Here is a 25,358-nt window from a genome sequence, read left to right on the forward strand (position 1 = left end):
AATCACAGAAATTTGGAAGATTTTTTCTTGATTCTTGTAATGCAATTGAAGAGTTCACTGGTTAATTTAATATGTGAACAGTTCAAAGACATAAGAAGTGATAAAATATCTTGTTTAGCTTGAAAAGAAACTAAGTTCATCTGTTCAGATATTATGAGGCAGAGTATATTTAATGGAAAATTATGGGGAGATAATCATGAATGAGTCATTTGAAATTTAAAAAAATATAAAATCACAAGTTTTATTTAAATTGTTGACTCATCTGTGATTTATTTTCCCAACTGTTCTGTCTTTCTTGTCTGTCAAACCACTTCTATGGTCATCTCATTTTTTTCAGTTAAACAGAGTGCAAATATAGAAATATGTTCTGCCTTTTAATGAAATTTCTGTCTTGGTCATTGCCTGAAAGCTTGGAATTGAAATTTGAGTTTGTGTTCATCTAAATTGGTTTGTATGCCACCTGTTTTATTGGAGGTATAATGTTGTTCAATCTTAGCAGACCACAGCTAACTGCAAGTTCAGCGCCATTTTCCATGTACCAACTAGAAGGTTTGGAGTCTTGGTAAATGGATGGGAGTAGGAGTAAGATAAAATGTTTCCTTTTGATTTCCATCTGGATGTGCTGAAAAGAAGCATGACATGTTCTGTCATGGTAAGATAGTATCAGGAGATTTAGAGAGGGAGAGGGAAAATGATTAGACGGAAGAAGGAATTTTTAAGTGAAGAAAGGCTGTCAGGTTTAGCACTGTTGGTTAAAAGAGAAATAACCAATGACATATTTACAAAAAATATAACTGCTTTCAAGGAGCTACACTAAATATATCTATTTTCTTAACAGAACAGAATAGTAAAGTTGACTAATGAAAACAATTAAACCCAATGAAGTCAAGCAAATTCTATTCTGTTTATATTTTTTTTTATGGGTCTCCTTTCTCTAAGGTATTGCCGAGCATAAGTACTACGTCATACGCTGGAAAGGACTAAAGTTTTATATGGACCTTAAGTCAGTAGATGGCTTTTGCCATTTTTTTTCCAGATTAAAATTCTTCCTAATGCAATTCAATTTGGAAACCTTTCTACGCATGACAAATACTGTGGTTTTATTGTTCTTTAAGCCATGAATGTATATATCTCATCTACATCCTAAGTTCGTTATATATCTGGTGCTCTACAATTTTTCAGAGATTTCCTATGCCATTTTATGAACATATTAATTAACATTTTAACTACTTGCCACTTATCAAATGTAAAGCTGCTTGATACTTTATGAAATTCTAAACCAAATTCTGAACTGTAAAAGTTAATAAATGTGTATTATATCAATTTAATGTACATAAGAGCCATGCTCATGCTGCAGAGAATATGGAATAAACACAGATGTAATACTTAAAATTAGGAAATGGTTGGCCTGTGGTTGCTATGTTATTTAACCCTGTAGATGTGATTTAACTTGTTTTTCTCACATTATCTCCTTTTATAGAATGTAATTTTTCAGTTAATTTTGCCATGTATTCAGTAGTTTGGTTGTAGCCTGGGATGCTGATCTTGCATGTGATTATAACAGCAAACTGAATCTGGATGCAATTGTGAATTTGTTGTTCTGGATGTTGCTTGCCATGTCACTTGTTTTGGGAAAGTAGAAAAAGCCATTTTCAGTTTTGTGTGGTTTTGTTTTCCTTATAGAAAAAAAATGTAGTGCATGTTTCTGTTCCGTAATGTCATATGAATAGCTATTTATAATAGTAAATTTCTATCAGGTATGGTCAAGGAGCAATACTTTTTTTTTTTTTTTTTCCTTGATTATAATATTTTCTTGTCATATTTTGATGGAATTCAGTTCAGACTCCAAGGGTAGGATTCACTGCACCTAACTTCAGACATCTACAGTGTAGGCATTTCTGTTTTACTGCTTCCCACCTCTGTAGTGTGATTCATCTCAAACTAAAATAGACATCTAAAATAGGTCAGAAGCAGTGCCCCTTGAATGTGTCTATCATACTGGCTTTAAAGGGAGCCTGTGGTAATGCAGAGAGACACTGGCACTTACACTGCAGATAAAGCCCACCGGAAGATGCTGGTGTTCATTGCTACCTTTGCTTCCTTGAATGAGAGAATTGGAAAAGATACCTTATGCTGCATTGGCAATGCAGCATTCACTGTGGGGATGTAGGCCTTACTCAGGAGCAGCCACAAAATCCTCAGGTTCCCACCCTGCGGTTCTCCATCAATGAATAGTGCTCTTCCTTGGATCTAGCAACTTTATAGCCTTATCACTAACCTTTCAGCATTTTCTAAATGAGCTTTGAGTTCAGAATAACAGGAAGTCATCTTCAGAAGGGACAAGATCCAGTGCAGAAGGGACAAGATTTTGAATAAGGATGAAAGTAATATTGTGTCAGTATCACACTATTTAATTTACTTTTGACTACTTTTTCTTTAAAGTAGCTATTTTTCCTGACCATCCAGTCCAAGTAAGTGTTTTTAGACTATGATCTTTAACAACAGTTCTTTCTTCACTTAATATTGGTATACATATTTGTCAGTTATTGATTGCTGTTCATCTTGATTTTCTAGCTAAAAACATAGATTAAGCAATAAGAATGCTTTAGGACATATATATTACACTTATAAGTGTATGGCACTTTTTAGATGTATGGCAAGATAAATCCTGAATAATGCTGCTTAGTCACTTGCATGATGAATATTGAAGGGAAAAAAAATCTTCCCTTTTCATGTCATCCTGTTCAATGTAGAAAGGAAATTAAAAATTCTTTTATTTCTCCTATGTCCTATAAATAAATGTCTTATCTTGTTTGTTGTTGTTGTTTTTCTTTTTAAACATGTTTAATAAAGAGTAAAGATGGCTATTGTGAAGATTAAGTCACAGAAAGTCCAACAAGTGTTTTTTGGGAGCATATTTGCGTATTTAGCATGTTCTGAAGCAATTCAGTCCAAAGGCTAGGGAAGTGGTGTTTTTCTATTGTTGGCTTACCAATCTCCTTTCAGGACTTTCTGAAAGATAATAATAGAAAATCAGCATTAAATCACCAGTAATCAGCATAACATATACTGTGATTGCACAAGTCTAAATTACAAATGAAATAAAACATTCAAAATATTTACTTGTATTAGAATTCACAATTCCTGGCACTGAAAAAGTGCCTTTCACTTGTACTTGTATACCATAGTTTTCTTTCCATAAGATGCTGTGCTTCCGTGTACTTACTAGGTTTGCAGTTGCTGGATACTCCTATATTTTTGTAATAGTGTGTAAGAAGAAATGAAAGTCTGGTGAGTCAATAGCTGGAACAGCCATTTGGCCTCAGGACGGTGTTGCCTGATTGTTTTATAATCCTATATCCTTTCTGTATTGAAGGAAAGGTGATTTTAAAAGTATTAGTACACAAACACTCCCTCTGCACTTTTGAAAGTGAAAATGGTATCAAGAGGTTAAGGACAAGCACAGAAGAAATAAAATATGTTTTGAGGATATACGCTGTTTATGCTTTCGGCCACGGCCACTTATCTTTATAAGGCTGTATGACAATAAAGCAATGTGCAGTATAGCAAAGTCTTGAAGTCTTTTCAAGATAATATGTTATTACTGATTTGTGGTATGTACTGGAAATAAAAATGCGTTGGAAGATTTGATTGATTGTCTTTACTTTGGCTGTAAGTGGGAATTTTGCATCGTCTGTAGAAGACTGGATTTTGTAAATATATTTGGAGCGACAGGTCTGACATTTTCAAACTTGCTCAGTCTGCTGTGGTCTTAACAGTGAGATCTGATGTTCAAAATGGCATATAACAGCATCAAAAGGGCTGAAGAGACATAGAGGGGCTATTCAAAGGCTGAACATCCCTGCAAATTAGATGAAAAGGGTCTTAAACACACAAACTAGTAACTGCTTTTGGAAGTATGACTGTATGTATTGTTATTCCCCTTAACAGTCCCTCAGGAGATTCAAATTCCAGTGGTTGTACTCAAATTTAGAATTGATATTCTACTTAGCTACCCAGTAGTTTCAGACAAGAAAACTACTAAGGTAAATCTACTCTTTGGAACTTTACTAGAATATCAGCAATATTTCAATTCATGCTCTATGTGAAAGAAGTATGCAGTTTTATGGTTTTATTCTGGATATTCAAGTTTCTCCAGCTTATGTTCACATCCATAGAAATGTGTTCACTAGCACAATGGAAAAAAGCTATGAAATTTTTAATTGAATAAGAAAAAAAAAAAAGGACACTCCAAAAACAGACCTTTTGCAAAGGCCTACTGATATCCATAGTTCATATTCTTTAAATGTAACGATCAGTTGTCAATTTTAGTTTTTGATTCGGTTCCCTAAGTTCTGACTCAAAGGACCAGTTTAACAACTTGCATACCTCACTTGTTAAGACAACAGATATTTTCCAGATGGAGCAGAAATAGAAATAAATGACTAAGACAATTGCCTTTGCACAAGCTTTTCTGACAGTTTTTGTCTTCTAGATATAATTCTGCTACTCATTTTCATTAGTATTTTACTCTCTGGACAGTTTTTTTACTTGTGGAACAGGATACATCTCAGCGTATGTGAAGATTGCAGAATCAGTACAAATAAATACAATGAAAGATAATGTAAGACAATACTTTTAGGAAAAAGAATTTAAGAGTATTTCTGAAGGGATGAGAGGCAGGGTAGAAAGGATATCTATTTGTAGTGATCTGTGCTAAGTCACAGTGATTTAATGCCTTATCTGAAATTTGTAACTTCTTTTATTTTTCCATCATAGGCCCTTGTCCTATTTTTAAACTCATGATGAGGCACCTAGTATAAGATGTTCACTTAAAAAGAAAAAGGCTCTCTGCTGAAGATGATACATAGGCAATGATTATCATCTCTTATGTTCTTTCATAATTTCACTCATCCTTAATGTACTGTGATGTCTTGCAGTATCTCTGTGATTTAGATTCTACATTTACTGGTAAGAAACGACTCTTATTTTGCCAAGCACACTGATACCACTCTGTATAATGTTATAATATAAACAACTTAAAGGATGTAAATAGTGAAAGTGATACCTAAGTGATATGACGCAGGGTGAAATAAGAAGCTGACTGTTTTCATTATTTATTTGCTACCATCTGGAATCACATTATTTTGGAGGCTTTTGTCTTGATTCATCAAGAGTTAATTTTAGATTTGACTAGAATTTTATTTAAAATACCCATAAATGCAATCACTGCTATGATTTTCCAATAAAAGTTGTCTAATTCTAAAGAGCCTCTAGACTTTTTCATGAAATATGACATAATGCCACAACACAGAAATACAGTCATTCCTGGCATCAAAAGTAAATAGCAGTGGCCACAGGTTGTGTACTAAGTATACCTGAGTACCTGTGATTTTGGCAGTTGAAGCCAGAGTCATGGAGAAGTAGGACAGAACTTAGCGGAACAGAGATAAATCTTCCCTCATTTTTTGTTGTTTTCTTTCATTTCTTCCTTCCATCTTCATGTTATGCTCTATGAACAGAATGCTTTCCTCAGTATTCAAGCATTATATTTTCATTCAGTTTCACTTTTTTGATTCACTCAGTGAGTCACTGTCATCAACACATAACTTAAAAATAGATAAAAACTGTGTTTATATCAGGCTCATTTCAGTTACCTAGCAAAGTTTCTTTGTATAATTGTGATTTACTGATGGTCAAGTTGTTCTGAGGAAACATATCCAGTTTTGAATTGTGTTGAGTTGAATTGTGACGAGTTTAATTGTGTTAAGAAATACAGAATGGTACTTTGGATATTTCATCCCAGTTTCGCTGAACCGTTTGGAAAGGAAGTCAGATAGGTATCAATAGTTCAGATAGGTATCAATAATTCTATAGTCAGATAGGTATCTATATTCTAGTCAGATAGGTATCAATAATTCTTGAGAGTGTGAGAAATGATTTCTCACACCTGTGATGACCAGGATCACAGAATCACAGAATCATCTAGGTTGGAAGAGACCTCCAAGATCATCTAGTCCAACCTCTGACCTAACACTAACAAGTCCTCCACTAAATCATATCACTAAGCTCTACATCTAAACGTCTTTTCAAGACTTCCAGGGATGGTGACTGAACCAATTCCCTGGGCAGCACTACCATGTGGTCAACAATCACCTGCCCAGAATGTTCAAAAGAAAGTCTTGCTTATGCCCAAGCAAACAGATTGAAAAATGAGGCATTCTGTCTTTGGGATTCATCTGCATTGTAGCTATATTTGATGATTGTTGATTATGGACTGCATACTTGGTAGGTTCACAGAATCACAGGATGGCTGAGGTTGGATGGATCTCTGGAGATCATCTGGTCCAACCTCCCTGATCAAGAAGGTTGACAAGGACCATATCTTGGCAGCTTTTGAAGATCTCCAAGGGGGCAGACTCCACAACCTCTCTTAGCATCCTGTGCCAGTCAGTGGTCAGTCAGTCTCACAGTAAAGTGCTTCCCGATATTCAGGAAGAACCTCCTGTGTTTCAGTTTGTATTGCCTGTTGCTGGGCACCACTGAAAAAGGCCTGGTTCTGTGCCCTTGGTACCCTCCCTTTAGGTATTTGTATACATTAATAAGTCCCTGAGCCTTCTCTTCTCTAGGCTTAAGAGTTGTAGCTCTCTAGGACTTTCCTCATAAAAGAGGAAAGTCCCTTCGTCATCTTTGTGGCCCTGTATTGGTATATTGGGCTCTCTCCAGTATGCCCATGGCTGTCATGCACTGCGGAGCCCAGAACTGGATGTAGTATTTCAGGAGCAGCTTCACCAGTGCTGAGTAGAGGGGTTGGATCACCTCCCTCATCTTGCTGGCAATACTTTGACTAAAGAAGCCCAGGATACTGTTAACCTTCTTAACAACAAGGGCACATTTATGTCTCTTGTTCAACTTGATGTCCACCAGGACCCCTAGGTACTTTTCTGCAGAGCTGATTTCCATCTGGCTGACCCCCCAGCATGCACTGATGCTTGAGTTTGTTCCTCCCTAGGTCCAGGACTCTGCACTTCTCCTTTCTGAACTCCATGGGGTTCTTATTCACCCATTTCTCCAGACTCTCCAGGTCCCTCCGGATGTCATCATGACACTTCAGTTAATCACCCACTCCCTGTATTTTCATGCCATCAACAAAAATCTTACTGATGGTACATTCTGTCCAATTGTTGAGATTATTAAAGAAGACATTAAAAAGGACTGGACACAGTATTGACCCCTGGAGTACCCCGCTCATTACTGATCTCCAACTACAGTTTGCACCACTAGCAAATGTACTGCAGGTTAGCTCCTTTAAACTCACTTAAATATTTGAATTAGTGATTTTAATTTAACTTTTTATAGTGATATTGTTCAAAAATGAATTCTGCAGTTTGCTATTTATAAGATAAATAGTTATGAAAGTTTGATATTAGTTGAAGAAAGTGGTATGTGTTTTTTGTGTTTTTGTTTGTTGTTTTTTTTTTTTTTTCAAAAAAATTGCAGTACTTAGTAAAATGTTCAAGTGTATGCAACAAAGAAATTGCATTCATATTTGCATTTCCTCGGAAAGCTTCATTTATTGTTCTTGTGCTTGAAAGGGCAGCCATTGTATGGAATAAGCCTGTTAGGACTACACATTTTATCTTTAACTGTTGCTGACATATAGTTTACATATCTAATAAAGAGATTTTGTTCTGCAGTGTACTTGTCTTCATAAATTTCACAAATCCTGATGTTTGACGTTAAAATAGGGCTCATAAGTTCATACTGATTTGGTACCAGCACTTGTAAGCCACACTCACCTGTACAAGCATGGCTATTTGTATATTCAAGATACAAAGAAACACAGGACCATAATGGAAAATGTTGATAATCAATTCTCAATTGCAGAAGCAGGATGAGTTGCAGGCTTTGCCTATCAGTGTAAGCTGATCTATTTCTAAAACTTTAATTCCAAATGGATTTTCTGTTTGTAGCAGAAAGATGAAAGTGACCAAAAACTTCCTTATACTGTGTTTCATTTTCCTGAATTCTCTCTCCCACTTCATCTTCTGGGAGCTTTATCAGCTGGGAGAGGTTAGTTTTCTGAAACTAGGTATGTGTGGTTTTATACATTCTTAGTTGTTGGATAATATATTTTGTGTTATGTTGTGTTGTATTTTGTTTTGTGGAAAACTATAAATACTTTTGGTGTGCAACTTCATTAAATGAGCTAAAAGAAAATGTAAATTAATTTGGATATGGAGAACAATCAGATGTGATGTCTGGCTTTATGAACATAGTTATTTTAATTCCATATGCACTTGGAATATCTTTTCTCTGATCTGTGGTAAAAGATTAACATCTTTTCTGTTGTTAATAGCTGGAGATCAGAACTCTTTAAATATTATCAGTTCTCTGTTTAAAGCAAATTCAGGGAATCTTAGCCAGTTGAGTGATGTGTCATTATGATACTCCCTCTACATTGATGTCTACAACAATAAGCAGATCTTAAAGGAACATCAAATTAAGTACAGTATTGTAGATTTTGGAAACTTAGTTGGGTTTCTGCCACCTTGACACAAAAGTGATGAGGATTAAGTTTAATTTGAAAGCTCTCTAATGTTCTGAGAATCACACACTGCCACTACTCTTGGAGGAAGGCACATTTCTTTAACATGGTTTTCCCTGATAAAGACACAAATGAGAACAGTATGTGATATAAAGTCCATGTTTCTGGATAATTACTCATCTAATTTAATAAAAACTGGTGATTTAAATCTTAACTCAAAACATCTGGTTTTCAGCACTACATATTCTGAAAACAAACTACACCTCACAAGCTCTAGCATATTAAAAAACATTTGTTTGCTAATTAAAAATGTTCATTTTGTCTCTACAATATGAGATGTAAGTTTTTGTATCAGTTTGCCTGAATTTTCAAAGTACTTCATGTAATAGATATATTCTTCCTATTTTAAAGTGTAATCTATTTTTATACACTATTTTTATAGCAGATATATGTTGGTACATGTAAATCTGTATTTGTACATATATAAAACCATACATAAACCAGTAGATTACACATCAAAAAAAGAACGCTAGTTAAATATATATATATACCAATATGAAAGTTTTTGAGAGGGGTATCTAATTAAAATATGCAGTCAGTATAGCACACATAATATAGACTAAGAGTTTCATATCTCTTACATTCAAAAATAATTGGAACTAGAGCCATCTTGGAGAATTCATTGCCGTGTGTCCTACCTATTATGGATGTTGGGTTTATTTTCTTTTCATATAGGAGATGTTGTTTTTTTTTCCTCTAGTAAAACTCCTTCACTTAATGGAATAGTTAAACCATTCATTGGAAGACTCATTGGAGCAGTTATTTGAGTTCCTTTGTGAGCACTTCTACCAGTGAGCTGTAGTCATGGTCCACAGGTCTCTCTCTGTTTGTCCTTTTGGATGCATTCAGTTTCCTTTATTTTGTTCCACTTTCTGCTCACTTTCAGGCTGGGTTGCTTGATACTTAGCTCAGTATTTGTGGTATTCAATTAAACATGGGAGACCTGCTTTCAGCTTTTTCTTCCAAGGACATTGCTGAATTCCAGCTACGAGGCTGCTGGCTTTTCTAAAATGTAACTGTCTCTGTTGGTAATGATGAGCATGCGTTGGGCCAGCGTTCCTTACCAAATTCACCTAACATCTGACCCATTCCTCTGAGGAGGCTGTTTTCATGTTTTCCAAACAAAAACAAAAGCAACAGCAACAACAACAAAAGAAATAGTTCTGCATAAATTTTTCCAAGCTGTTTGGTTGTTACATTGAAACTGTGCTTTGATTCCATAAGGGTCCTGCAAAACCATGGTGTTGGCCTGTTGTGCTATGAGCCAAAGAAAAAAATATAGTCATTACTGTTCACATTTTCATGAGAGGTAAAAGTTAGTGGAGAGAAAGAACAGAACTGATGGTTGCCTCCTCTCCAGATCTATACTGACTAGCTAAGAAGATGTATTTATTTGAACTTAAAGGTAGCTTACTTTATATATATATATATATATATATATATATATATATTTTTTTTTTTTTTTGAGTGCAAATTCCATTGCTTAATTAGGAAAGTCAAAACAACAGATAAAATATAGGGGACAGTATTTTGAAAAGCAGTAATTTCTTGAAAATAATGGGCAGTTAAGTCATAGTGGACAGAGATCCAAACAAGACAAGAGCTCCCAGTTGCTGCTGTTAGAAAACAGGCAGTCCTTGACAAGTAAATAGGGAGCTAACAAGTCCAACAACAGCAATAACATTATGATTGTTGAATGCAATATTGAGGTTGTTACTAGAGTGGTCATCTTTGACTTTGGTATCGACCATTTCTTAAAGATTTTGGCAAAAAAAAAAAAAATTTTTTTTAAATGAGCTAGATTACAGTTTAGCAAAAGCCAGGATGGGAGTTTCCTATATCACTGGTAGAAAGGAGAATAAAAAGTTGTGAAAGGTGAAGCATGAGAAGTTTGAATTAACAGGTACAGTCATTTAGTAATGATAGTATTTAAATTTAGTAATTTAGTTGTTTGCCTATTGGAGGCATTATCCATTATACATGGATTTTTGACCATCTTTCCTCAAACTATGGACTTGGGGAAACAAATAGGTACATTTCTGTGGTCTTTCAGATCAAATGATCTTAAGTGTCCTTGAAGGAAACATTTATTGCACTGCATGTTTGGTGGCTAGATTATAAAGAAGAAAGAGTCCACTTAGAATAAAAGGTCCTATAATCAGATTACCAAAAATCCGGTATCTTTGCTTTGACCAGTTGAGGGACCCCTTTGCTAATACCAGCATCTAGATCTTCTGGAAGAGAAACCAAAAAGGGGAGTAAAGTCTGCAATGTGAAGTCTAGTTCTCAAGAAAATGTTACAGGCAGTAGTTTTCCTCTGATCCTGCAAATGTTTGGAAGTAATATCATGGTAATTATAAGAAAATGTTAGACATTTCTAGGATCTGAGAGGATTTTTTTTCTCTTTGGCCTGCAAAATAAGATAATTGTGCCATGCACTACACTAGCATACACATTTAAACAGACAGACATCTCTGAAGCTACCCTAACCTCTTTCATAGTCATTTTACTTTAGAAACTGCATTATCTTCAGTTGGTAAAAGCATTAAGATAATACAGAATAAAAAACAGGCAGCCTGGCAATTCATCAGTTTTTTGACAAGTTTCATTTTGAAAACAAGTTCTTAAGTGGTTTCTGTCTCCCTTTTAAAACTTATGAATAAAATGCAAGCTGCTTGATAGAACCTGTAAAATTAGTTTTCTAACCTCTTTAGATTTTTTAACCTTTACTAAAACTCCATTTTAGCAAATGGATTACTTTTTTGGTTTTTGTTTGTTTGTTTGTTTGCTAAAAAGTGTCATATTCTTTGAATATTTCTTTTTTAATGTCTTCATGTGGTTCAAATGATCTGTGTGTGAAACAAAAAATAACATACAGTGAATGCTGTTGGGATGTTCAGTGCAGGTGTAAAAACATACTGTGTAAAGTCAATAAGCTAAAATGTAGGTCTGTAACTTCATGAAGAACATTAAGTCTCAGAATAAAATTTCAACTTTATATTTAGTAATGTTAGGTAAACCTAAAGAGAGATTGAGTTGGAGATGAAAAAAAAAGAATTAGGAAAGAATGAAAAAAGAGAGGTTCACAATGTGTGTTATGTCTGAACTGATTAGAACTGATTTCTCAAAAAAAAAAACCCTTATTTTCCACATAGTATCAAATATATATATATAAAAATCACAATTTTGTGTTTCTTTTATCTAAGCATGACAGTTGAAACAAGAACCCTTTGTGTTATTTAAAGCAAGATAGTATGTGTTAACGTAACTGTTGACAACTGAAACATTAAAATTATCATTCTTATCAAATACAGCTATAAATTGAACATGAGACATGCTTCAGGTTAGTCAGAAGAGGTCCTCTGTTTTTCACTGTGCATGCTTGCTTGAAATGAAACTGTGTGTTATTGGTTAACTGGGATGCTTAGCATAATCACTTTGCAAGGCTGTGGTGGAGGGAGGTGATTATCACTGAGAACAGATGGGCAGGTCCAGAGCATTGCCAGATCCTGCACAAGCTCCACGTACTGTAGGTTCTAGCTCTCTTTTCTTCGGCATTTCTAATTTTTATGCATTGTGCATATTTTGAAGAGCTGGCTGAGCTAAAGGTCAGGGAGCAATGACCTTACAGTTTAGCTCACAGATGTAGGAGTGGGGAATTCAAAATGCTGTCACTGTACATCTGAACGGATGGAGCAGACTACATTTTGTACAATTGCCTCCCTAAATGTGTGAAAGGATTTATCTCTGAGCTTAGCACTCTACTCTGCATCTGTAGCTGTCTGTGGATTGTATTGTGTGTGTGACCAGAAATGATATTCTCGGATATGAACACTGTCTCTGCATCTCCTAAAGTGCATCCTCCTAATGGGACCCGGTTTTATACTTTTCAGGTAAGTGAACTTGAATAAAACTGAACAGATCTTTTGTGGTACTTAATGATGGGTAAACTTTGAGTAAGAGTAGCTAATAGGTTAAGAAGCTTATGTGTTAATTGTTTTTTCTTGGTAGAAAACAATATGTAAGATATCAATATTATCACAGTAATTTTGCTGCCTTCAAAAAATCAGCATGTAAATTGTTCATAAATGAATACTATATCACATTCAAAATGATTTTGCTATTGATTCTATTTCCCAATAATATTATTGTCTCAAGATTTATTAGATTTATAGTTCCTTAGACAGACCCACACTGAGCCTTGCTGTTAGTTCTGATAAACACTGCCTTGGCATTATCAGAAATTCCAAATTCATATAAAAAATATTTAAAAACCTTAGGATGTTGTACCTATCTGGATTTTTTGTATTAATCCTGAATGTAGTTTCATGCTAGCTGATGCTTAATTTGATTCATTTGGGTAGCCATCGTACATGTGCAAGATACAGAATAGCAGAATCTATTGTTAGGATTATTAAGGTTCCTAGTTTTAAGTCAAGTTTCGCCTCATTCAAGTAAATAATCTTGTGTGTTTAGCCAAAGGTAAAAATGTATTGTATGCTCTAAATTTAGTGTGCAAACCATTCTAATCACACCCACCTTTCCATTGCTTTTAATTAAAAGAAATCTTCAGTGTGTCGGCTCTGGAAAAAATATATAATCCTACGTGAAGTTTTTGCAATAAAAAAGCCTCTGTCCCCCTCCCCCCCACAGCTTCCCCTTATAGCATTCTGGCCCTGCATGGCCAAATATTCCATTAGTTAAAGTGGCAATAGCTTTTCCAGCTCAGTCTCTGATACAGTTAGGATTTAAATATCTTCCCATTCCTGGTCATGTGTATCAGTTCTGTCTTTTTGCTTACTTTATGCTATTGTAGAGCGATATCTTTAATATTCAGTACATGCTGTGTATGCTGCCAGAGCAAACAATATGAGGCAATTAAAAGTTGATCATAAAATACATAGCAAACTTCTTTGATGAAATACAGGCATCCCATTCTTTGGGTCAAATAACTGCATTTCATTCTTGTGTTCTTTTATCTGTTGTTTTTAATTGTGCTGTCTTGCCCTTCTTACAGTGATGTCAAATGATAGTTGAGGGCTGTGCAGAAAGAGTGGCATCCTCCTAACAGTGACGATCTGCTGATCCTGGCAGTGATTCAGAGACATGAATGCCCCAGGCCTGTTCCACTACAGCATGACTACTTTTTTCACACACTGACATCTAAATATTCTGTACAGTCTCCTGTAGCTATGCTCTTAAACACAGTTCTTGACGTCAGGTATTCTTTCTGAGTGTGTCAAGTTGAAAGAGTCACTAAAATTAGGGTGCTTGGTTGTGATACCAAACTGACTGTTTTATTATGAAGTACTTTATGAAATTAAACAGTAACAATTTGAAATATATATATTTTTTATAGTATGTATTGTTGTTACTAGCAATCTCTATAATTTCTGTAGACATTATCCCACATAAAAATATCTCATTTAAAAATAATTAACTGCACTGATTTTTAAGCGGAGAGGACAATAAATAAAAGGAAATATAGCCGGAAATATAGCCTAATTTTCTCTTGCATTTTGGACACCTTAACAAGCAATGTAGAGTTAAATTTATATTTGGAATGTAAAGCTGCTATTTTAGGACAGTCTGTGCACTAGAACAACTCAGTGTCATTAGTGTTAAAAGAATCTCTGACAATTAAAAAAAAAAAAAAAAAAAAAAAGAAAAAGAAAGTTTGTATTTTCCTGTGATGCCCTTTTAAAATATGTATTTTTTGTATATGTTGTATATTTTTTATTTTATATATATATCTGTTTTCATCTGTGCAGTAAAAAGAACCAACTTCCAATATGAACCAACTTCCCAGTTCTTGCCTTAGCCTCCTATGCCCTTCCGTGCTTTCGACCATCGTTCCTCTGGTATCTTCCTCTCTAAAGTTACTTCAGTCTTTGCTGAGTAGGTCCTTTTACTCAGAATGACTTCATGTGTCTCATAATTGCTTTGGTCTGTTTTAAACTACTTTCACCTTTTGCTTTCTTGCCTACTTACTCTATGGTGTCTATATGCTAAATTATAATTTCTTTTGAAACAGAGATTCTTCCATTTAAATAGCTTGCAAAGTTATTGGCCAGTTTAATGGTTCTTAATTTGAAATGTATGTGCTGGTATTTATTCTAAATACATTAAAATCTAGTGAAGCCAATGTCTGACATGTTCAAAACTGAACCTATAAAAAATGTGAGATAAGGACTTGAACTCTGACTGATGGAGGGTAACAAATGCTTAAGCTGCTGAATTAATCATAAATTAATAATCATTCAAAAACACAGCATATTAATTCCCTCAACAGCAAAAATGGTGTTGAAAGAAACCTAAAGCGCGTGCACAAGTTGTATGCTTATTACTGTCATTTCACTTATGTTCTTAGGAAATAAAACCAAACTGGCCTCTGCAGGCCAATGCATCTAGCAGAATTCTTGGACTGGGGAGGATCATAACAGTGGATATCTGTGCAAGCTTTTGAGCACTTATTTAGCTCTTATTCAAATGCTTTGAATAGTATGCCTTATGATCAACTTTCTAAAGTGTTTTTTATAGGTGAGAATTAATTGAGATTAGAAGTCTGCCATGAATTTGCAAATTCAGACATTTTCTTGCCTGACAGACTTTTTTTAGTCTGACAGACTTTTTTTAGTAGATTAAATTAACAAGGAATTTCTGAACAGCTAATTGCAACATGTAAAATTACATTTTCATCTGCAATGTCAGAGGATGAATTAATATTTTTTTTTGCTTTCCCCTTCTCTCCCATTTTGTTTTAATAGTTTCTGTTTTCTTCTGGACACCTAGTGTTCAGAAAAGGTATTGAATTTGAAAATTCCATAGATATCTGTGAACTATCTGTGTAATATTATGAAATTACTAGAACCTTTGTTCTGCTTATGGAATCTGCGATGAAATTCTGCAAATGTTAAAACCTTGATTGGAGTTAGTTTATTTACTGAACCACCTGTTATAATTAAAACAAACTCAAGCTTTGATCCTTAGACTATGCTTGATTAAAGCAATTAAAATAGAAAACTGTATGAGAGGAGGTTATATAAAGAAGTTATATACTGTATGAAAAGAAAGAGTTGTAACACTGTTATGAAAATGATTTAATTTTATAAGAACCAAGGCAATGCCAAAATTTAGTGCTTTGTATTTCAATATCTCTTTATTTCATCTCAGTATGCTTGTGCCAACCTTGGCAGACTTCTGCAGTTATATAAAAGAAAACAGTATTTTTCTTTCTTTTTTTCTTCAGGATTGATAAAAGATAGTATTTCTGCTACTGTATGTGGAAAATTAGTTTGCTAGCAGTGAGCATATATCTTTCATCAAAATTGTAAACATCAAAGTCCAAGTAGTAACATTGACTTGCTTTTTGGTTGGTCTTGTATGTATTTAGTGATTATTTCCATAAAATAATGATGCAGGTGGAACAGTCTGGATTAGAAAAGAGAGATTTTCAACTATGTTTTTGGTTATGAAATGGGAAGCATTGATGTACTGAAAAAATATTTTTTAATCAAGTTGGTTTTTTAGATCATTGAGGGTTGTTGCATTTTTTAAAGGCACAGAACAAAATAAATTAATTTTAAAATTTCATGTTTCTGTTTTGAAAGTTGGATAAGACTGCTTTGATCATTTAAAAGCAACCTTATGCTAGCGTTTGTCATATGCAGTAAATAATTTTGGTTTAAGTAATTTTGTTGTCTACACTAATACATGTGAATACTAATTTGCACTACTTATAAACATTGAAATTATCTTCACATTTTACACAAAATTTATTCCAACAGAATTTGAAATTAAAAAAATAAATCTGTTTAAGCTTCTTCTTAAAAGAGGAAATCTTTTTTAGTTTAGAAAAATAAAATAAAATGTTTCTATGAACAGTATCTTTAACTCTTGTTATTTTCCATTATTAAGGTATGCACACATCTAATGCACAGATCTAAGCACAGACGTAAATGAGGGCTAACAAGGGGTTGCAAGTAGGCAGAATTTAAGAAGCAGACATGCACAGAAGAGAAACAAACATTCAGATTTCTGCAGTACATGGGTCCTGCTAGATCTTTAGCTTTCAAATCAACAGTATGCAGTAAGTTTCCATAAATGATAAATACAACTGTTTAAATGTTTGGATGTAATACTAGCCCATTTTATAGTCAGGTAAGATCTGGGGTTTATAAACTGAATTTTCAGTACAACTAGACTATACTCTTTTTATACTTCAAGAAGTATTGAAAAGATGCCTGGTATTTTCCAAAACCTTGGGAGGTTAAAGCAGTTCTTTAAAGTTGTCTGAAGATCAGAAGACCCACAAGGAAATAAAATTACTTTCCTACAAAAGCTGTAGAGAAATCTTAAAAGCTTCATATGACATGAAAATGTAAATATGCTACAAACTACTGTAAAAGTGCATTGCTGATCAAAGTTTTGAATCTGGGTTACTGGGAAACTGGGAAATGTTTTTATACATAAAACATATCTATCACCATGATCATAATTACCACTAGTTCTTATTTGTTAACAACTATATTATTATGATAATGAATTAAAACAGAATGCAAAAATATGATACTTTCTAGTACAGAATGTGCTTTGAGCTCTATGAAAAAAAAAAAATACTCTATTCAAAATACTAGATGTACTTGTTAAGTTTCCTATATTATGTAGTTTAAGTGAACTGTATACTTCTTCAGAGCTGCTGCTTTATACCATCCCGTGGTTTTACTACTACAGTAGTCCTATTGTTCTTTCATTTATCTCCTTATACATAAAATAGTAAATAAAACAAAAGGCTTCTCCTATAACAAAAATGTATTTTGTTAAAATTTATAATTGTGCTTATTAGAATAGATTTATCATTAGATCATGCTTTGGGTAGGTAAGCCATGCTACCCTGTTTAGTAGGCCATAATTTTTATTTTGTTGCCTCACATGTTTCTATGTGATGTAATCTGACATCAGACAACTGCTTGGGAGTTTGTTGAGTTTGTTTTAACAATAACTGCAGAAATCTCCAGGTCTCTGAAAAAATATATATTTTCATTGATGAAGATGGGTTATTGTTGACTACCTTACATCTGACACAGTCACTTGTGCCATCACAGAATTCTTGTAAAGTGTGTGTTCAATGACATAGTTTTATTCCTACTCTGTGCAAACTTGATTGCATGCATAGAAAATGTACTGTGATTTATATGACATATAGAATATGGTCAAAAATTTGTGTATGCTTTCAGAGCTGTGTTGCCTGGTCCACAGAAGAGCTGTGATGTCTGATCTTACAGCATTACATCTTTTACTCTTCAGCGGATAGAGCACATGCAGCTCCTTCTAGCAATCCCCTGCTAGGCAACAAATTTCTTCCCTACTTTACCTAAATAAATCTTTTGTCTCTATAGTTAACCCACTGGCACAGTACATTTCTTTTACAAATATCATGTAAAAGTGCTAAAGGCATGTTTTTTGTGAAAGCTGCAAGTCCATAAGAAATCAGTAACTTATATTGTTAATGATAGTAAACATCATTAAAAGGCCAACTGTAAAAGGAGTCAAGTGAATAATCACTTTTATGTGCAAAAAGGTGGGGATCATCAAGGTTGTTTTAGACTTCAAAAGGTTTGAAAGCTCTGTTAGTGAATACAAATTATAACAGTGGCAGCAAGGCTGACAGAGAGGTGTATTTAAAGACCTCTGTTAACAGTGACAGAATAGTGCTTTTGGACCAGTGGTTTGCCCTGTAACCATAAGAAAAAATAAAAATAAAAATAAAAATAAAAATAAAAATAAAAATAAAAATAAAAATAAAAATAAAAATAAAAATAAAAATAAAAATAAAAAGCCTGAGCAGTGTTAAAGTCAAGATACAATACTAAAGTGATTTGCATTGCAAGTGACTTGGAAATATTTATAGCTATATAAATGGGTTTTATGTAATTTTGGAATTTAGGAATTCCAGAGGAATTGTGTAAGGAATTTGCTTGTATGCTTTTTTTACTCAGAAGAAAATGACAAACGGCAATAGAGATTGTCCTTACAAGTGCATGGCATTTATTCTTAATTATTATTACTATTCTGTGATATGTATTTTCCTTGCATGTTTTGTGAAGAACAAAGTCAAAGCTTTTCTGCTGAGATAAAGACACATTAATGTGAATGTACTCCAAAGTATTAACATTCTCTGTATTCAAAAAATGATCAGTTTTGAAGGGCAAATATTTAAAATTTTATACATGAAAACATGTTGTACCAAATAAACTTTCAATAAGTTTAATCTGATAAGGCTGATTTGCCTTAGTAGAATGGAGAAGACTACGAGCATTTATTAATCGGTCCAGATGTGCTGACAACAGGCGGGTTCCAGTTTTCTCCCAGTTGGTCACAATGTGACACTTGGACTCCAACAGTGGAACACAAGTGTTCAGGCTGACTGAAAAATAAAAATGTCATCCAAGTGTTCCAACAAAAAGCCCTAAACCTGTGTTACTGCAATAGGCTGAGTGTGCCTTCCATATCTAGAAAGATATTTTAGTTTGCATAAGGTTGTTGGTGTTGTGTTGTGTTTTGTTTGTTTGTTTGTTTTTTTAAATGATTATTATTTTATTTTTTGCATAGTTCTGTTGCACCAGAAAGTTATGATTTGTTGCCATCAGAACTCATCAAAGATCATGTTCTCACTACCAGCAACCCCGGTTACACAGGGAGAGTCTTTGACAAGCCTCTTCGGTTGCCACTTAGCCGCTGATCTTTAGCTGGAATGGTGCTGAGAGCTGCCTCTACTGCTGTCACGTACCTTCTTTCTGCTTAAAAATCGGTAGCATTGTATGGCCACACATTTTCAATGTTATTCTTTTCAGTCAATTTTCAATGTTATTCTTTTCAGTCAGTCAATAAAATGGTCTGATACCTTTTATGAAACTGCTGCTCTGCATGCAGTGAACTGAGAAAGATGACTGGGTATTAGCTGACTCTTTTGATCTATAGATACATTTGCATCCTCCTCTGGGCAGAAAACATACATTGCTTATGGAAGAAATTAAAAACATTATGGTTCTACAATAGGCCTAATTACCATGAATTTGATAGTGGAAACTGGGAAAGATAATCCTTCTCCCCAAAAGTCATAACGTGAAATAAAAAAAAATGCACATACAGAGACACATCCTCTACAACAAGAAGCCAAAACAACAACAGCAACAAAAGAAATTAATCAAGCATAGGATTCTGTCTGTGGTATCTTTCAGTTGTAGAGACTTAGTAAACCATGGTATTTACTCCAAGAATTTGGTAATATATTAGAATAAGCAAAGAATACAGAACTAAAATATAAACATATAATGAAATACAAAGAGTTTACAGGCTTTGTCTCTTAAGTCGAAGTTAAAGAGAAATTTTCCATTTTCTTTTGCGTATCTTACAAAAATATTTTGTTCACATAATAGCATTTTTTTCATGTGTTGAAGCTGAACAGTAACCAAGCAGTGCAGTCAGTGCACGTTTTCCATGTAGAGTTACTGTTACTCAGTGTGGCCAATCCTAGACTTCAATATAATGGAGTAAAAAAGTCAGCAAGTACCTTTTCTCTTTATGCCAGAAGCAGTAGGTCTGAAGCAAAGCTACCATTTAATTTGCAGTGGGCTAAATGTGACCAATAAAAGCAGCGGACCAGTAGGAGGAATAGCAATAAGAGTGCTTTCCTCCTATTCCATAAATAGGATCATGATAGGGTTTCTGAATCATAGCTAGAAACCCTGGCTCCATTTCAGGAGTTCCTTCACTGTCAGATTCTGAACCTGGGCTTCTTTTTACCAGATTTTGTATAGAAAATAAAACTAAAGGAAGAAATGCACTAGTATTTTCCAGAATAGTAAGAATACCAGGGATTATTAAATAATATGTGTGCAGGTTTGATACTGGTTGATGCATTCTCTTAACTGTATGCCTTCTGTATAGGGTGAGGGGCTTCAGAGTAGAACACATGGCTAATAAACTATCCTTATAAGGAAAAACAGAACACTATAGGCACATCTCTGTAAATTAATATGTACTGAACAACCTGTACATACTATGATGACCACCTATTGGAAATAGCAGAGTTTTTCCCCTCTTGGTTATTACCAGACTTGCTATGCAGTACTGCTGAAGCTTTCCCATCCTTGTAAAGGAAGGGAGAGTAAGGACTTTGCTGACCTCATTGTACTTTTCAAATGTATTCATAGGAGTTTTCTCAGATCTAGATCATGCTGCCTGTTATGCAATGGATCATGTTATTGGACCATGTTAATAGACCATTATGCAATGGACAGTATTACTTCCTTGTATGTAGTAAAGGTGAGTGTTTGGTCTGGGAGCTTTTAGTTCTGTCTTGACTACATTTTAACGCTATGTCTATTTCTCTTCATCTTCAATTGTTTTTCTCAGTATAGCTTTTATTGTCTGGAAGTCTGAATTAATCAATTATATGAAGATGAACATAGTCCTACATACCAAATGACAACCCTATGCTAATTAGATACCCTTCAAGAGCTGGAAATAGTATACATCAGTACTTTTTAAAAGTGTTTTTAGCTACAAAGTACCAAAGATACAGCCCAGATACAGTCTGCATTAAAAAAAAAAAAAAAAAAAAAAAAAAAAAAGAGAGAGAGAGAGAGGTCTTTTTAGACTCAGCAAATATAATTAAATTGAATCAGTATATTCAATAATGAACACTGTATCCTGATTATTTTATATATAGCATTGTGTTCTCACAGTCTTTTTGTACGTGGTTTATAAAATTGTAAGTCTAGGGGAGCTGTTGCTTTCCTGTTATTTGTGCAGCATTTACTCATCCTGTCGTCATCATCAGCCATCTCAACAGATGTTGAGAAATGAGTGATCTACCTGAAAATTTTATCTTTTTTGTTTCATCTGTCATAAGGCAAGAAAGAAAGATAGGCAATGATATGTTCAACTGTCCTATGATCAATGGCAAGTCATGTAATACATGATTTTAATGGTGTTAAGTAAGTTGAGATGTGAATAAACTCTTTTGCTGAAGAGTTTGTTAGCCTATAAATGTGTTTTCTTTTTGTTCTTTGAAAACTACTCTGACAGATTTATTAAAGTAAATATTCTAATTTTACCTTTATTCATAGGCTGTATTTTCTCTTTGAATTAGATAGTTTTAATATACATCATAAGATCTATCATACTAAATTTCTTAGTAGTGATTTTATTACGTAAATCTTATTTCTCCTCATCTGTTCGTGTATAGTTCAATGTTTGGTCGGCATTTATGCTTTACATAACGTTTATGGAGGAGTAGGATTGTTTCAAAGTGACAGCTGACTTTCACTTGATATTGTGATTCATTCAAATATGTAAACAAATGAGAAAAATGTGGATTCAGTATTTTCACTTGAAATAATTAGAATTACTGATTCATGGAAATCTAAGTGATATGTTTATGTTTTTTCATGAGGAGGAATTATACAGCTTCATATGACTGTTCCTTTGAAATGTGTTACTTCTAGTGATTGGTCTAACAAACTATGAGATAGTTTGTTTGGTTGGTTTGTTGTTTTTTTTTTTGTAATAAAATTTTGTATGACTGTGTGCGTGGTTGTAGTACAATGTGAAGAATAACTGTCTACAGCTTCAGCCATCACAACGTTGGTGCTAAGCAACGTCAGAGTGGTGAGGAGATGCCAATGACACAGAGTGCATTGAGTGTTACATGTAGAGAAACAGTTGTGCTGTAAGCATATTAAGTCAAGATGCTGGGACATATTCCCAAAGTCTGAGGTGTAGGGGAAAAAAATTGATCTGGCTTCATCTGCTTATGTCCACAATAATAAATATTGTTGTAGAATAAAAGTTAACCTCTAGGGCAAAAGAGGAGGCAATAAGGATGAAATGTCTGTGTCATCCACATTTGGAGGCCAGGCAGGTTGCTTTGGAATAGGTCTAATCAAATCCACTAGATGAACATCTGTGAACTAACAGAAAATGTTAGGTGCACTCTCAGAGATCATCTTTCAATTTCATTTTGTCTAGGAGGGATCCAGTTGAGGCACTCTGAAATCACTTCATAAAGCAAACCAAATCAAGTTGAGGCATTGTGTTTTTTAATTTTCCTACCACTCTATTGCTAAAATGAATATCCTATGGATAAAATTATTACAAGGATGTTATATTTCTGGGCAAATAGAAAGTATTAATCCACAGTTTTAATGAAGCAATAAAAATGTTTCTGGACATTAAGTTATGGAACTGTCATTTCTTTACCACAGGATCTCACATTAGTAGTAGGCAGAGAAAAAAAGTATTTCATCTTAGTAACTGAGTCCCTGTTTCACATAGTTGGAGATCTAAATCCTAAACTGGTTCAGTGAACAGTTTTGATTTATTTCATAATATTTGAAAACATATACTGCCTCTGTTGGCCTAAAGCATTGGATAGCTTGGCTAGCACTGTAATGACCAATGGAGCAAAAAATCTAACTGTTAAACCGTGTTCAGCAAAATAATTAAATTCATAATTTGCCCTAAACACATGCATACACACATCTATTGCTTGAAGTGATACTGTCAAAATCAACTTTATTCTTTGGATAAAAATCTGATGACAGTAGTGTTTATATTCATTTCCTCAGGCTGGGAATATAGCTTGTTTGAGATGGTCTGTGAATTTTGAGTTGGTTAGTGATAGCGACCCAAATATTTTTTAGTTGGAATAAGCAAAAGAGTGATATTAAAATGGAATTTGGCAGTCTTTATCAGCTTCCACTTTAATACCAGAAGAAAAACTCCTCTCTTTCTCCAGCAGATGCAACAGTCATTAGCATGTTTATCATAGAATCATAGAATATCCAAGTTGAAAGGAACCCACAAGGATCATTGAGTCCAACTCCTGGGCCCCCAGGAATAACACTGAAGATTCCTACACAGTTAGTCCTTTTTGCTCAGCAGAAAGCTGTGAATAAGATGAAGGGCAAGCTTCGTGAAATTTACCAGCTGCAACTTTCAGTAATGTTGCATCTGAGGTATCTGCAGACCTAGCTGGAAGTCCTAAACTCTGCTGACCCATTCTTGGTCTATATACTTGGCCATATGAGCAATATCCTGCTTAACAAACAGGACATCCCACATGTACATAAAATTAACACAGCTTATATAAATATAAGCAAATGAAGAAAGAATGAGCAGTTTTAGAACAATCTTAGAAAGATGATCAAAAAATTGTTTGTTTAACTTTGGGTTAAACAAACATAAAACTCCATGAATTTAATCAAACTATAAGGAAAAGAAAAAAAAAAAAAAAAAAAAAAAGAGGAGGGATTCGTTTTGGTAGGGAGCATGACCCAAAAACTACAAGTTACCCATTAAACAAAAGAATCTGTCAATTCTACATAGATTGTTGCTTAGGAAACATTGTTTTTTACTTCTGTTTTAAATATAATATCTTTGCAAGCACACACACAAGGTTTCTCTACAAGATTTCTAAGAATTCCTAAAGGTATGGTTAGAAGCTGTAACGGTTTCATTCTGAAGTTGCAATGCTTTGAATTGCTTCTTGGAGTTGGTTTGTTTTCAAGTAGTTGAATAGCTATCCTCTTTTAATCAAAATAATCTTGGAAGTGTCAGTCATGATTTTTGGTTAAAGTTGAATGTTATATTACAGCAAAGTAATATTGTAACAAAGAGTAAATATTTTTAGCACTCAATGTAGCTTCTTTTTTTTTTTTTTCTCTACCAGAAGTCACTGTCTATAGTTGCATCCTTTTGTATAGAAAGAAAATGAAATATAAAAAGACACACTGATATAATTTCTTCTTTGATCCTTTCTCTCTAAGGATGACTCAATGAATAACATGCAGAATACATCTGATATCAAATGCAGTAGATGCAAGCATCTTTGCTTCCATACTGTGCTCCACCACAACACACACATCGCTGGTGACTGGCAGGCAGATAGTACTTACCACAATTAATATGAAAGCCTGTCCCAATTTGGAAGTACACTGAAGGAACTCTCATTTTTGTGGAGCTCTGCCACTAAAGAAGTCAGATCTGGAATCCATCAGGAGACTCAGCTTTGTCACTATTCACTGTTCCCTGGAGTTCACTATACATGTACTTTCAGAGACAAAGGCACTTTACTAAAGTGATCTTACCATTCAGAATCTTTTGAAGTATACAAACTGACATGGAAGTCTTGATTCAGTAGTAGCATTCATTCATTTTTGTTTGTTTGTTTGTTTGTTTGTTTGTTTCTGTAGCAAATGAGTCCAGCATTATTTAAATTAAATGAATATTTGTTTTCCCTTAACCGACAAAGTACATATTTTTGGCTGCATTTGCTTTTACTCACTCACAATCAACATCTAAGACCCAGCAGGAAATTATGTAGTGCACAGCGTGTTTGGCATTTATGGAATTAGAACTCCTGATGGTGATGTCCAAGGTGGACTGGAACTGTAACATATTTTGGCTGTTTACATATTTAATAGTTACACTTCGTATGTTTTGTCCACACTCTTAGTCAATAGACTAGGAAAAACTCCTAGACTATTTTTGCTGGATGGTAAAGATAGTAAATAAATGGTAAAGATATCATTGATTTGATTCTTTAGGTTCTTATTCTACACTTTGGTTATGTGATTTTTTAAAAGCATCAAGTTTTGTGCTGGGGTTCACAAATTATAATAACTTTTAGCCTTCTCCCTTGTAGGGCATTTTCATGTGACAGGCTTTTAAAAATTAGAAGTTA

At 34.2% G+C, this 25,358-nt stretch overlaps 1 protein-coding gene and 1 long non-coding RNA gene across 11 annotated transcripts in view; both read left to right on the top strand.

The window, feature by feature from the left end:
- Positions 1-25,358, top strand: part of PPFIA2 (PTPRF interacting protein alpha 2) — a 325,957-nt gene that overhangs the window by 93,121 nt on the left and 207,478 nt on the right. The gene's annotated exons all lie outside the window — the stretch shown is intronic.
- Positions 12,389-14,252, top strand: LOC116488774. Its single transcript, XR_004253218.1, has 2 exons — positions 12,389-12,501; positions 13,626-14,252. It is a non-coding gene; the product is annotated as an uncharacterized LOC116488774 (long non-coding RNA).

This window comes from Aythya fuligula, chromosome 1 (genome assembly GCF_009819795.1).
Source record: "Aythya fuligula isolate bAytFul2 chromosome 1, bAytFul2.pri, whole genome shotgun sequence".
Lineage (NCBI taxonomy): Eukaryota > Metazoa > Chordata > Aves > Anseriformes > Anatidae > Aythya > Aythya fuligula.